The sequence below is a fragment of the Candoia aspera genome, chromosome 7 (genome assembly GCF_035149785.1).
Source record: "Candoia aspera isolate rCanAsp1 chromosome 7, rCanAsp1.hap2, whole genome shotgun sequence".
NCBI classification, from domain to species: Eukaryota; Metazoa; Chordata; class Lepidosauria; order Squamata; family Boidae; genus Candoia; species Candoia aspera.
Window position 1 is genome coordinate 6,840,062 of NC_086159.1, and position 9,908 is coordinate 6,849,969.

Below are 9,908 nucleotides of genomic sequence, written 5' to 3' on the forward strand. Positions count from 1 at the left end.
CTAGGGGAGGAAGGGAAAAATAAAAACCCACATTTTGGCCACCGAGATGCTGCAGACGTCACTCGCCTTGGGCTAAGCAGATGCATCTTTGCGCCCAAGTCAAAAATGATCCTTGCTTCCTAAAAGGGGACAAAATGTAAATCCAGGTTTGCAATGTGTACAAATTTCAGATCTTTATTGAAATGGGAAATGGGACTGCAAACAGCAGGATCCATAGCAAAGTGGGATGGCGCTAAAACGAGGTCACTCATGGGGTGACACCAGCACACAAATGCCGCCATCGTGTGCTGGGGTCCCAATGTCTGACACTAGGACGTTTTAGTATTTACATGATGACATTTTACTTCCCTGGATAGCTGTGAGCTCTACTGTCTCAGGCTATATGTGCAACTTCTCATAACTAGATCCCCAATAATCTTTCCACTTTAAACTAGATCCCAGGAGTTCTAGTCTAGCCATCTCCCTGACATGCTAGCTTTCTACATACAGGTAACCCTTGCTTAACAATCACAATTGGGACCGGAATTCCAGTTGCTAAGCAAAGTGGTCATTAAGCGAATCTGACCCAATTTTATGACCTTTTTTGCAGAGGTCATTAAGTGAGTCACCACATCATTAAGTGAACCACATCATCACTAAGCGAATCATGTGGTTCCCCATTGATTTTGCTTGCCAGAAGCTGGCTGGGAAGGTTGAAAATGGCGATGGCATGACAAGATGCTGTGATGATTGTAAGTGTGAGGACTGGTCACAAGTTGGTTTTAACACCACTGTAAGTCCAAACCGTCACTAACTGAATGGTTGTTAAGTGAGGACTGCCTGTACTTCCTGCAGAAATACTCTTATCATGTGAAAAACACCCCACCTGCAGTCTGAAGTGGCACAGCCCCCTTCCCTTTAATCAACCTTAGGCCAATTTATATTATTCATTTAAAAAAACAAGGGAATATCAGGTAACAATAATTTAAGGTGAAAGTTAAGCATCTAGTTCTCATGGCTCAAGGAAAAAAATGTTCCAGCATCTAAAACATGTGCCATCTGCTGTTCCCCAGCAAATGGAAATGAAAATCTCATTTCTGGACTTGTCCTTAAACAGTGACAAAGAAGAAATATTGGTGGACGCAGGCAAGCTTAAGAAAAGCTGACCTTGCTAAAATCCATCCTTCTCTATAACTATTTTCTTAAAGAGCACTGCCTGCAGTTGTGCACCACCACGTGATACTAGCTGGCTCGCGCAGTATGAAAAGTACCACATTTGAATGAAAGGCATTGTTCAAGTTGGATAAGTTGAGTCTGGTGCAAGGCTTCACCTTCCATAGGTTTTAAGGAATGCAAAACCGCCAGTGTGAGAAACCCACTGAGAAAAATATCCTCACGTTTTGCATTGGGATCTGGGTTCAAATGCAACGGGCCAGTCATCTTCTCATTCTCTGGCGCAGCGGGAAATAGTAACACTTGCAACGTTAGATGTGACATTTGTAAATGCACAGACTCAGGGTCAGGTTTAGGCATAAGCTAAACAAGCCACGGCTCAGGGCCACACAGCCTGAAGGGGCCTCTCAAGTTTTCAGATTCTTAAAACAGCTTTGTTATAAGTCTCTATAGGAATGACCTCATGAATGAAGCCCTCTTGCTTAGCTCCCACGATCCTCATTAATTGATTAAGCTGTGCTTCCTTTCTGCAGGCATTCACCCCTTCGGCTCGGAGGGGGCCCTTCCCCACCCATCCCGCGTTGCTTCTGCATCTTGGGGGCCTCCGTCCACGTTCAGGTGCCCCACGGCCTGATGCCCTGCCAGTGCTTGCCGACAGAGCCTCTGCATCGTCCCCCAGCCTGGGCCCTCCCCAGGTCTCCGTCCAGCCCTGTGCAGAGCAGCCCTAGGCATCCACGCAGGGGGGTGGGGGGCAGAGGGAGGCGAGCCACAAAATGTGCATGGCGATGTCACAATGGAAGGTCCGCCCCTGCTGGGCTTACGTGTGATGTCAGGACTCAAGGGGCTGAGTTTGCATTGTGACATCACGGCAGGTTTCCCCATGCGCAGCTGACATTATTGCTTTGCTGAAAATGGGCTCCCTGCCAAAGTGGAAATGATAGGCTTGTTCGTTCTTTGCACTGCCAAACAGCCTCTACAGCTTTCCATAGTTTAGGCAGTGTTTCTGAAACTTGGCCGCTTAAGACGTGTGGACTTCAGCTCCCAGAATTCCCCAGCCAGCGTACTGGCTGGGGAATTCTGGGAGTTGAAGTCCACACGTCTTAAGCGGCCAAGTTTCAGAAACACTGCTTTAGGGCGTCCCCAGGGCTAAATCTGGCCCTACACAGTGCCATCTTTACATCAACTGCGCAGGCCTGTAAGATTGGCAACCGCAGAGCTATCAGTTCCAACTTGCGGCCCTTCAGCTCTCCGGATCACAACTCCCATCCTCCCCAACAGGGAGCCAAGCTGGCTGGAGCTGAGTGGAAAGACAGTCTGACATCCTGGGAAAGGCCCCCAACCCTCTTTCCAGGAATCCTGGCGTTTCTGCCTGAGCTCTGCGGTCCCTCTTTAATTCTTCTAAACCGACATACTTAACCACAAGAACGTCGCTGGGCTGCTAATGAACTCCTGTATTCTCCCAGGGACTTTTTGAGATCACATTTCTGCACTGAAATGCTGCTTACAGTCTTCCAGCAAGCATTAATTGTCTTTTAATATACATATGTATGTATGTATGTATGTATGTTAATGTCCATAGAAGGAAGGGAGAAGGAATTGAGCAGAAATGCGGAGCAAAACATTCCCTGACACCTTTTGAAGGCTCCCTCCCTCCCTCTGCCTGCAAGCACACTCACACCAACACACACACACACACAATTATGAACATCCTCTTCAAATCTGTCGAAATCACAGTTAACACGGAGGAAGCTTAGCGGGCCTTCGGTTTGTTTATCTGGAAGGAACTGTTCTGCTCTTGTTGGAGCATTACGGTTCTATCAAAAGCATGTGCTTCCCTGCGTTTAGATCACTTTCTCCGGTCTACATAATTTAGGGCCATGTGCCTAGGGGAGAGGAAAGTGGAATATCAACAGTCCGTTTCAGTTGCAGCTCAACTCAGACGCACACGTTCGCCCTCCCTTGGAGCTGAGACACAGCCTGCGACTCTGAATCCTCACGTCTTACGCAAAAGGAGCTAGAAAGAGAGACATTTGATCAGTTTCTCTGCTCTCATTAACTACGGCTTTGCCTGCAAGGGGTCCCTTGCATATGGCACATCCTCAGCGGGAAGGGTCTAGCATCCTAATGGGTGGACCCTTTGCACAAAGACCCTGGACATCCCCCTTCCCAATTCTGCTAAGCCAGCATCAAAATCTATGGCGCAAGGGGGCCTGAATGGCTGCGTCCACAGAAGACGCAGTGCTAAATAGCTTCCCCATGGCTTCATGGGATGGCCTGGTTCGGCTGAGGTGCTAAATCAAGGGCTGGATCCCACCCCATGCTGAAACCCAACTCTATTTTAAGTCTAGGTTAGTGTTTCTCAACCTTGGCAACTTTAAGATGTGTAGACTTCAACTCCCAGAATTCCCCAGCCAGCATGGCTGGCTGGGGAATTCTGGGAGTTGAAGTCCATATGTCTTAAAGTTGTCAAGGTTGAGTAACACTGGTCTAGTTCAATATCCTATAAGCCCATGCCTTACAGGGTGTGAGGGGCCTACCTTCCTAAAAACAGAGGTGCCCAAAAAGCAAGCCAAGGATCATCTGTGGCCCCTGAAGCCTCCCTCCAAGGTGGCCCTTTTTTGCATTTTTGGAAATTTGGAGGGGAGGGCATGGAGTGAAATCCTTGCCAAGCCTCTGCAAGGCACTCTTTTAACTCCCCCCCCATGGATCCTTATCCCACCCACTTTTGGGGTACAGCCCGGTATATGCCGCGCAGTCTAGTGTAGCCCCTGAGCTGTTGAAATGGGGCCCCTCCGGCCTTAAAGTACAACTCAGCAGATTTTACCAGGCGTGGCTTCTTCCCTGCCCCTGAAACACTTAATGGAAAAAGTCAGACCTGTTTAAATTCACTCTGCTTTGCAATCCTGCAGAGGCATAGGATCTCTCTTGGGGATCAGGATTTGGAGATCCAAGAGATCACTTCAGGCCAAGGGCCCTAACCAAATCAGACAAGATGGAAAGTGTAGTGCATCGACCAGGGCAAAGGAGAATCTGTAAACAGATTTTATTTAACTGACTGATGTATCCCCCTAACCCCAAAAATGTCCCTGAAATAAATCATACTGTTATTCTTCTAGTATTTTTACTGTACAACACATTGGCTTTTAAACAGAACCACACGTACATACGGAACCAACTTACGCTTCTGTGTACACCCTCCAGAATTTTCCAGATATCAGTGGGAGCAACTTTTAAGCTCTACTAATTTCACTTGCAAGGTTGGGCGCATGCCTTAAACCTTCCCGCTTAAAGTCAGGGGACTTCAAAGGGCTTCATTTTGGCCAGATCTCTCTTTCCATTGGTTGCACCTGCCGTGTCACAGCTTCACACAATCATCCTTCATTTCTCAAGCTATGATTTAAACCTGTCCTTTTTGACCCCCAGCACCTCGCCTCTCCTACTGCCCAGGCAAGGTGCATTGAGGTCAATTACGGCCATTACTTTTGACGTGCTCAGAAACACAGCCCCCGCTTCGCATGCTCTGTGGCACTTCCCACCACCCTGCCTCTTCTCACCGTGGTGGACTGTGTGAGCGCCCTTTCACGTAAACTTCCTAAACATAGGGGCAGAATGAGAAAGGTGCAGCTGGAACTAGAGAGACCTGCAGGCATAACCCACTCACTCTTTCCTTGCTGATAGTGTTTTTGTCCAGGGTTTGCAAGACAAGGCTGGTTTGAGTAAAAACAAGCATCGCGGTGCAAACTGTCTTTATTCACTGAGTAAGTCATCAGTCCTCCAAGAAGCCTTCGGCTCATTCCATGCTACATTTTCTTTTTAACTCTGGAAAGAAATAACCCTGGAGGAATTGAGGGAGGGGGGGAGAAGCCCTCCTCTCCATCTTTACACTTCTCATCAAATCTCTGCTCCCGTAGAAGGTCTGTGGCTGTAACACCTTAATCCTCAACTCCAGAGTAACCACATTCAGCCTCTCTTTACAGGGCTTCTCATAGCACATCTCCGGTCTCCTTGCAGTGCTAAAATTGTGAGCACTAACATTGCAAGAAAGGAGCAGGCATCGTCCATCATCAACACCTTCAACATTAGCCACCAAATGCTGTTTGCATTGATGGTACCTGAGAATCAACCCCAACCCCAAACGCAGGCATAAGAGAATGGGAGACAGGGCCAGACAAGATATTGCTTGAAAGGCGCCACAGTCAGGGTGGAGGGAATCAAGCATCTAGTCCCTAATGTGTGAAACACCCTTCTCAATCCCACAAGCAGTTGGTGAGGCTTCCTAGCATTCTCTTCCCTTTCCCCCCATAAACATAAAAAGGGTTCGTTTTATTTGTTTGTTTTACAGCTTCCTCAAGCATTTCCTGCCCCAGTTTTTCCAGCAGCAGCAACAACAACCCTGTGAGGTTGCTTGAGCAGAGAGAGAGAAATTGGTGCAAAGTCACCCAGGGAGCTTCCATGACTGGGAGAGAATTGACTGTCATCTCCCAGTTTGAGTTCCACTCTTGAATTATCTCAAATAATTAATTAGAGGATCACCTTTCCAAGAGAACATAAAGTACAGGATTTGGTTCTCTTTCACCCTTTTGCTTTGCACTTCCCCATCTGTGAAATGGGCACTAAAGCGTCTTGCCTTTTAGGACTGGCACCAAACTGATTTGAAGATGAGGATCAGGATGCACAGAGTTTGCATTTTTCCCTTTTCCCATCCTGTTTCTGAACCCTAAGAGCTAAGAGCTTCCCACTTCTCATGTGGTCACCAAAACCATTCCTGCAGAAATGTTAAAGACAAACACAGTTCACAGGGATCAGGCAAAATGTACTTTATCTAGGAAACGCAAGCCAAGCCAAAGGAGATTTTCCAGTTTGGAGACTGGAAAAAAAGAATTGGGATTCCTTTCTTTTCGGAAAGGAATCCAAACTGGGGCTTTCTATCCCAAACAAGAGGAGAGGTAGCTCAAAGCTGTTTGAAAACACCACCCTGGGTCTGGCAGCCCCAGCATCATCCCAGGGTTATGGGAGAGGGAAATGCGCTCTGTGCATGCCTCAGAGCACTCTCAGCCATTTCAGAACTAAGCTCTGATACTGAGATGGGAGAAGTGGGCCACCAATACAACATCACCTGGGAGGCAGATGTGGGATTTGGGCTTGGAAACATAGGAAGAAGGGAATCTTTGCGGGGGTGGGGGGAGGCAAACTCACACTCAGGCTCAGCAAAGCCAGAGGAACCAAAAGATGAAAAAGCAGGGGTTTTTCCTCTCATGCAAACTTCAGGAACAGAAAACAATTGGCAAGGCTCACTTTGGGCTTACTACTACGACTAAGCACTAAGCATGGGAGGCGGTGTGTGTAAAATCACCTCCCCTTTGTCACCAGATCCAGCCAGCCTGACTCAAAAACTACTAGAAAAGGATGGGAGGAAAGGAAAGGAAAGGAAAGGAAAGGAAAGGAAAGGAAAGGAAAGGAAAGGAAAGGAAAGGAAAGGAAAGGAAAGATCTACAAGGAGGAAATGCTCTTGATGCTGCCCAAGAGAAAGAGATTGGCTAAAGCATGCCAATTTTTTTTTTAAGCAAAGATCATAGCACACACTTGTCTGTGCCAACTGGAAGCCAATGCCTCACCCTGGGGTACTTCATCGCTCTGCCATCTCCGGAAAACACTTGCTTGCTAACAAGATGCTCCGGCTGCATTTTCCCTTTGGTAGCAAGACAGACAGGCTCCGGGTCTCTCGCGTGTGTGTGTGTGTGTGTGTACAAGAAATTATATTATAGCTCAGGAGGGGGGAAGTCCTGCAGAAGTCAGCCGGCAAAGAGAAGAGCTGATCAGTCTGGGCTGCATTTTCCCTCGTTTTCTTGCAGTCGGGTCTTACACACACATACACACGCGCGCGTGCACACACAGACACACATGTCCATTACACACACACTGGCGGAGACATCGATTTTTCATCCCTAGGCTCCCATGTGAATTTGTATGCCTTGCTAACCCCATTTGGATAAAAAGGAGGAGAGCCTGTGGGCTGACCAAGGCTTTTGAATTGCTCAGCCTAGCAGGACATTCCCCCCCCCCCCCATTTTATTTTTTAAGTTGGGTTCAGCACCTTGCCCACCCCCAAGTGAAGAAGACCACCACCAGCCAGGAGCTGAAGAGGGGGGAAAATACTTTTCATCCCCGCAAGCGCCCCCCAAGACTGCGACTCCCTCCCCGCTCCTGCCCTCTCCTCTCCCCCCCCCGCCCCCTCAAAAAGGGTAGATGCTTGCAAGCTTTCCACACCTCTGGGGGAGGGAAAAGGCGAGGGGCTCCTGCTTACCTGGGAAGATGCTCCCCTCTTCTCCCTGCCTGCCCCCCCACCTTTGCTCAACCCAGGCGCCGCATTGACACTGCAGATGGTGTCTCGGGTGTGGGTGCGTGTGTGTGTGTGTGTGTGTGTAGTAAGAGTCTGTGTGTGTGTACACACAGTTTGTTGCAAGCTCCTGCACTCCATACACACACACACACACACGGATGCATGCATTTTAATTTATTTTAAACGCACCCCCCCTCCCGTATTTTACCTCTGCACTGGTCCCAGCCGGAGCTGCTCGCCAGATGCGTAGAGAGGTCCGTCCTCCTTGCAAGGCGCCGCTATTCCTTTCCAAGATTTTCCAAGCACCTCTTCCAGGAAGCCGCGAGCAGGTGACGGGCAGACCCCGCTTGGCAGAAAATGCCCCCCCCAGCAAGCGGAGGGGGCAAAGGAGGCAGAGCAGGAATCCGCGCCCGCCCTCCCTCCCTCCCTCCCTCCCTCCCTCTCTCTCTCTCTCTCTCCCTCTCAGCCCGGCCGGACACGGGCTCGGTCAGCCTCACTCGGCCATCTCCGCAGCGCCCCGCCGGGCTGCTGCCGCTCCGCCGCCGCCGCCGCCTTCGCCCGGGAGAGCGCCCACTGCAGCGGCCGGGCGACCGCTTCCGCGCGGCTTCAAGCGGCCGATCTCCCGCCCCGGCGAGCCATCGCCCCCGGCCCCACCCTGGCCACTGGGGCAAGCCCCGAATCTTGAGGGGCCGGGCGGTGAAATTGGGAGGAGACAAATGCAAATAAAATAACACAAAACCAAACAAAATAAAATAAAATAAAATAAAATGCCAGCAGCAGCAACCGCCGCCGCCGCAGCAGCAGCGATGTAGTTTTTCCCCCTCTGCCTTTACGGGGAAGCAGGGAGAATATCCTTGGCAACCGAGGGGGGGGGGCGCGGGCGGGCGGGCTGCGATCGCGGGCTCAGTGGGAGCCGGGCTGGGGTGGCTCCTGGACCTTTCGCCGCCGGAGCTCCCGGCGATGGCGGGCGCCTGGCCGCCGCATGGCTCGGATGCTGCCGCCGCCGCCGCCGCCGCCGCCGCGGGCTGCAACCTCCGCTAAGTCAGGGGCTCCGGGCATGAAACGTCCAGCAGGTCCTTGGCACGGGGCCGGTCTCAGCGCGCATCCGCGTTGCACAGCCCGCTCGGCCGCTCGCTCGCCAGCATCGCCCGGTGCGCGGGCCCCGCGGGCGGCGGGCCACAGGGTCGCAGGCGGGCTCGCGGGCGCCGGTCCGGCTGAGCCTCCCTCCCCGAAAGTTTGCCGGGGCCCGAGCGCGGCGAGGAGGCGCCCTGCCCGCTCCGCCGCCGCCGCTTCGCCACTGGCTGCGCGGCGCCTCCCGCCGACTTTTCAGCGAGTACCCCGCGCGCGTTCGCCGCCGCGCTCGCCTCGACTGACACCCGGCATCTCCAACCCGATTGGGCTAATTGCGAAATCTCCGCGCCGGCGACGGAGGGAGGGAGGGAGGGAGGAGGGACGGCGGGGGGGGGGCGGGGCGGGGGGAGCGGGCTGGAGACGCAGCTGCCGGGGCGGCGGCGGGCGGGGGGCAGCTGCCCCGCGGACCCCCTACCCCCGCCCCTCCCCGCTGCTCCCGGGTTCCCTGGTCGTGGGAATCCGCCGCCGCGGGACTTCTCCGGGCAAGGCGGGCGCAGCTACAGTTGGCTGCGGCCGCCCGACCCGCCGAGCCGGGCCGGGTTAACTCCGAGCGCCTGAATCTCTCTGGCGTGGCTCGGGGCGGCTTCGTGCCCGCCTCCCTGTCGTGGGGTCGGGAGCTGGCGATTATTCTGGGGCCAACGCGCTGGCCTCCTGGTCACTCCACGCGGGGTTGGTCCGCCTTCTCGGCAATCTACAAGCCCCGGGGTTTCCTGGTGGCCCCACATCCAAATCCCGTCCTCACTTTCCAAAATCATCCCAGCTTAACCTTGGGTGAGCGCGCTATGCCAAATGATAACTGGGGCGGGGGGTGGGGGGTGTCGAGGTATTTTGCAAACGACCAAGTGGGTTAAATTCATAAGCAGAGGATGAGTGGATGCACCGGCGCACAAGGCATTGCACTTGAAAGTGAGGTGAAGGAAGCAATGTCTTTGCATTACTTTGGGTGCACAAGCAGACCCCACCCCCGAATACCAGATTTGTCCCATCAGCTATTTGTCCCATCCAGCCTAGCAGACTCCTTTGTCCAACTCACTTCAAATAAAAATTCCAAGAGTCATTTTAGCGTTTCTGGTTGGCCCACTGGCTCGCACTGACTTGGCTGGAGAAAAAGCAGCGGGGCGGGGGGTGGGGGGATGACATTGGCAGGGATGTCAAACTAAGCTGAGATGAGGATTTCAAAGGAGCATTTTGCTCTTCCAAAATCTGGCCTCTCCAGGCACCTAATTTCAACCCCAGGACAAAATTCATTCTTTTTTAATTTTTTTAAATCAGTGTTTCTCAACCT

At 52.2% G+C, this 9,908-nt stretch overlaps 1 protein-coding gene across 1 annotated transcript in view; it reads right to left on the bottom strand.

Moving 5' to 3' along the window:
- LOC134501193 (plexin-A4-like) overlaps nt 1-7,885 on the bottom strand; it is a 62,008-nt gene extending 54,123 nt beyond the window's left edge. Inside the window, exon 1 of the mRNA XM_063308801.1 lies at nt 7,701-7,885. The gene's annotated coding sequence lies outside the window, so the exon portion shown is untranslated. The remainder of the gene's footprint in view (nt 1-7,700) is intronic.
- Nucleotides 7,886-9,908: the final 2,023 nt, after the last annotated feature.